Source organism: Morus notabilis, unplaced genomic scaffold (genome assembly GCF_000414095.1).
Source record: "Morus notabilis unplaced genomic scaffold, ASM41409v2 Scaffold109, whole genome shotgun sequence".
NCBI classification, from domain to species: Eukaryota; Viridiplantae; Streptophyta; class Magnoliopsida; order Rosales; family Moraceae; genus Morus; species Morus notabilis.
The window spans coordinates 197,989-203,649 of NW_010363046.1; positions in this window are offsets into that span (position 1 = coordinate 197,989).

The following is a 5,661-nucleotide window of genomic DNA, read 5'->3' on the forward strand; positions in this document are numbered from 1 at the left end:
AGCCGGAACCTCACATCCTTTTTCTCAAAGGAAATATAACTGAAAATAACCATTTTACAGGCTTCAGCAAATAATTAGTACAAATTACTTACCTAACCAAGTGCCTCGCCTACCCAGACCGAGTTTCGGGTTCTGCCCCCGAGGACGCACTATCCACATCCTATTTAGGCTTACAACAATAGACTCTCTTACCAGTTCACAAGATCTCTTTGCTTAAGAAATCATTCATTAACTTTCTGAAATTGTTATTATGACCCCACGAACTACTCAAGCCGCGGACCCCATGACTGGGCAAGCCATGAGGTTCCATGACTGGACAAGCTATGGATTCCATGGACAGGACAAGCCATGGATTCCATAAACTCCACAAGCCATGGTTTTCAAAGAGTTTTTCTTTCGCAAACCAACCCCTTTCTTTAAAACATTTCCAAGGCCAAAATCTTTTTAAAAATCAGGCTCACAAGGAAAATGGATAGAAATCCTACCTCGCACCATCAAACCTGGGACTAGCGTTGCCTTTTCTGGTATCCGCTTCCTCAAGCCCCTTTAGTCTGAATCCTTAGTGATCAATGATGTAAGACAACACTTTAGGATTAATTCTCATTCCTAAAGCAATCCAAATCTCAATTTCCAACCAAGATTTCCTATTAGTGTGCCCTAATCCATTTTCATGTTTCAAATTATCATTCTAAGGGTTTTCAATCTCAAATCAAGGATTAAATATGCTAATCCATTTGTCCTAAGTCTCCAAATGAAACTAATTTGGGTTCTCCCTGAAAACAGGGGTTAAAACAGCATTTTTAGGCCAAACAGGGTCAAACCCGTGTGCACCGGTCGACCGGTGACAGAACAGTGCATTACCACCGGTCGACCGGTGGTGTGCACTCCGGTCGACCGGACAGGTCGACCGGTCAGGCCAATGCAATCCGGTCGACCACACCAGTCGATCGATTACCATGTGATCCGGTCGACCGCACAGGTCGACCGGTGGAATCAGCTGCGCAAGAGAAGCTTGCAGAAATTAATCCAAAAACCTGCAAAGCTAGTCCCAAATCAAAATATTTCAAAGGGAAACCACTAGATTTGGGTTATAGGTCCTAAAATAAGTCCAAAGAACCCAAGATCTCCAATTTCTACCCTAGTTTTACTCAAAAATTATCAAAATCCAGTTTGAACCAAAAATAAGTTTTGAAATTCAAAAACTCGAGATTCAAGAGAGGTTCTTTCAGTAATCTTACGTCGAATCCTTCTCTTGACGTTGAAAACTTCTTTAAATCCTTTCTTGGTTCAAGATCCGTTTGATTTGGGACAAAAACGAGAGTGAGAGAGAGAGTGAGAGAGCACGGCAGTGAGAATGAAGAAAGAGAGAGAGAGTGTGCAAGAAAGGAAAGAGAAAAGGAAGGAAAGAAAAGAAAAGGAAAAAGAAAAGAAAAGGGAAAAAGAAAAAGAAATGGACAGGTGTTACAAAATTTTAAAACAACAGTCCAGAAATGCGTCTATACACACTTCTGGATAAAAATAAATTACTGAGAATAATTTAAATACCTTGAAATTATTTAAACTCACACTTGTCAGAAACATTTATTTATTAATACTTAATTAATAAATACAGATTAGGCACATTAATAATTTCAATTATCTTAATTAATTTCAATTAATTCTTCAGGGTGTTACAATAGTCATGCATATTTTCCCACACAAACTCGTAGTTCCAAGACAGCTTTGGACAGTGAAGGTAAAATGTATTTAATTTTGCTAACCTGAACTCGTTTTGAGCTAATGGCATATGGGTTTTTTGTGGCAAATTGAGAATTCGTGTGCTGGAATGTTAGTGCTGGTGAATTTGTAAATTGCACTCTTTGCTTGGGAGTTATCCAAACTCTTCAATTCATCTCTTGGGGTGTGTGTGAATCTAGTTTTTCATGCATTACTAAAAAAAAAAAAAAACACGCATCAATAAGACATGAATTTAAGTATTATATTATTACATAACACTAAAGGAGATCCTCATGCATTGTTTATCCACACTCAGTTTACTGTTTTTAAAATAGTGTTGTGACGCTTTTACTCTTTTTTTCTCTTCTTCCATTCGTGGGTGGTGGGCCTGTTGGTCTTTTTGACGCTCGTGATGTGATTGGATAATTCTATCCCTATGCTCTTAGTCTTCTCTTCGTTTCTGCCGTGGGCATTTTTGTCAATTCACCCGCGTGAAACCCTAATACCCTTTCTCCCTCAATTTCTACACTCAGTTTACTGCGCAGAGACTACTTTTTTCTTCCTTTCCTATCATCTTCGTTGTGTCTTCCTTTCCTGGCATCTTTGTTTTCTTTTTCCCTTCCTTTTATTTTGGCCTAACCTATATCTTTTACTTTGCCTTTTGTTTTGTATTTGTTTTGTACCTGCGAGAGGATTCCTATTTCTTTCATCTTTTGTGTATTCACCCGGTAGTTTTTGAATAATTTCATATCTTACTTCGGTTAGTTATTTTTTCTGACATATACATTATAATCCGTGTGATGGATCCAATATCTTATTAACTTTCATGTTTTTATCCAGTTGCCCATTGTAGACAGCCATAAAATGGTTATGAGTATGTAAGTTTATTTATTTATCACATGTTGATGAAAAAATTCAAAATCTAAGCCATGATTGTTATATAAAAATACTATGATATTCATGCTTTATGAATCTCCTTTTGATTACTACTTTTTTTCCAATCTTTTTTTTTTTTTTTTTCCTTTCCCCCCTTTTTCTTTTTTTGTTGATTTCTATTGCTTTAGATATTAGTAAGAGCTTTTCTCTACATGGCTTCAATGACTATTATTGATGCTAAATACATTAATTTGTTACATTAATGTTAATATTAGTTATTTATGCTTTTTTATACTCTTTCCTATGCACTTATGTTATTATATTGGCACATTGTGTTGTTGCCTAAGGTTGATCAAAATCTACTATTATTAACAAAAATCAATAATCTATTCTTTTTTCATCCTTAACTTTATAGGTAAATGAGCATTAGATGTTGATTTTGTTTTTATATGTTCTTTTAGTCAATTTTTTTTTTAAATAACATTGTGATAAGTTATTTCCCTTTCAAAATCGATTATCATTGTCATCACTATATAAAAAAAAAATGAAATAAAGAAATAGTAACATTTATATTTTCATACTTTTTTCCCCCTCCTTTTTTTTGGCCAAGCTTTGTCTTCTTTTTTCTGCCCTTTAAAAAAATACATATATTTTATTTTGTTTTTCTCTCTTTTTTTCTTCCTTTTTGATCTGTTTATTTGTTTATCCACTAGCTCACTTATTTATGCATATTCTTTCAGGTTTCCTACCATGATTTACATTCCTATTGCCGCATACTTTGTCAACATTCGTGTTCCCTTAGCTCATCGTTTCCACTTGAAATCTTATTTGCAGTGCCTGGGGTATTTTTAAGAACTTTGATCCGTATATTTGTAATGATTATTGCTGAAAATGGATGTAATAATTTGCTATAGCAATATTAATATTTGTTGTTTATCTTCTGTTGCATACGTTGAGATAAAATTTTCTTATACAACTAATTGATATTGCTGATTTAAAAAGGCCAAGAAATGTTCCTTTCAAAAGTATTAAGAAATATTAGTAACTTTTATTTTTTTTGTCTTCTATTTTATAATTAAATAGTTATAACATGTTAAAGTTTTTTCTTGCTTCTTTCTCAGTTATACATGTGCATATACATTGGTGAACTGATGATGATCATATTGAATTTTCAGATGCTAAAGTTCATTTAATTTATGTAAAAATTGCATATATTTATATATAGATATAAAATATTTTGATATCATAAAAATCATCAACTTTTTGTACAATATAAAATTATCTATATATGTATATATAAATATAAAATATTTTGACATCATAAAAATCATCAACTTTTTCTACAGTATAAAATTATCACCCGTAGCAAAGCGCAGGTAAGTGGCTAGTTTATTATCTATTTGAGAAATAATTTTATGATACAAATAAATAAGTTTTAATTTATAATCTGATGATCGTAATATAAACATTATTAAATTTGGTCACTTTTTATTATATCCTAAATAAGAGAAAACAATCCAGAGCAAGTGAGTAAAAAGCATAAAAGATAAAGGGTATAAATAGAAATAAAAATTAAACCACTTTTCTTTGATTCTAAGCAAGAGAAAAGAATGGATAATAAGTAAAAAATATAAAAAGTGAAGAGCATAAGTGGATATAAAAGTTAGACGGTTACTTTTTAAGCTCTTAGAAAGAGAAAAGAGTAGATAATAAATCAGTAAATAGTACAAAAGGTGAATGACATAAATGGAAGCAAAAATTAAACTTTTTTTTCCTTAATTTGCAAGTAAGATGAAAGTCTAGATAAAAAGTAAGTAGAAGAACAAAATATAAAGGGCATAAATGTACAAAAGGTGAAGGGTATAAATGGAAATACAAATTAAATCGTTTTTTCTTAAACTCTAAGTAAGAGAAAATAGTAAATAATAAGTAAAAAATACAAAAGGTGAATGGCATAAATGAAAACAAAAATTAACCGTTTTTTCTTAAACTTCAAGTAAGAAAAGAGTAGGCAATAAGTAAATGAAAAGTAAAAAAGGTTAATGGCATAAATTGAAAAAAAAAATGCTTCTTGTGAATAACAAGTAAAAAGTACAAAAAGTGAAGGACATAAATAAATGAAAATAAAAATGAACCGTTTTTTCTTAAGCTCGAAGTTAGAGAAAATAATAGGCAACAAGTGAAAAGTAAAAAAAGTGTGGCATAAATGGGAAAAAATAAAAATAAAAAAGTGTAGATAACATATAAGTAAAAAGTACAAAAAGTCAATGGTATAAATAGAAATAAAAATTAACCATTTTTTTTAAACTTGAAGTAAGAAAAAAGAGTACGTAATAAATAAGTGAAAAGTAGAAAAAGTGAATGGCATAAATGAAAAAAAAATTTCCATGACAGCTGCCTACTTTATCGCACTTATATTGTATAATTGAAAATTTTGTAAAAATTAGCGGGATTCAAATATACGACTTTTCATTTTATCCTTCCCACCTTTTTGGCTATTACGTTAGGCATTTAATGATATGTTTTTTTTTTGGGTTCAAGTTTAAAGTTTGAGTTAAAAATTAAATTTACGTAAACCTCTCTCAACTCCCACGGGCACCAACCCACACCCACACACAAACACGGCAAGAGAGAAGGCACAAAAATTGCCCCCACGGTTTTTGTTTTGCCACATTTGGGCCTTGTTGGGCCTCAACCAAAATAGTGGGAAAGGAGGAAATTTAGTCCAATGGACTGATCAAATATTTAAGGAGAGTGAGTCTAAATACCTCAACCGAGTTAATAAAATAAATATCTATCTCATTATAGACTGATATTTAACATACATGTATATGTTAATTCACATTAACACAATCATTCATAAGATATTTTAATTAATTATATAGTGAATTATTATGATTATGGAAGTCTACATAAAAATATTCTAACACTGTAACATAGTAAAAGGTGATGTAAAAATGCAAATTCTTTCTCCTGTTTTACCTTTCGATTATTATTTATGTTTTGTTAAAAATACATTAAACTATATTCAGTTTGCTTAAAGTTATACTTTTTAGTCAAATAGGTCTT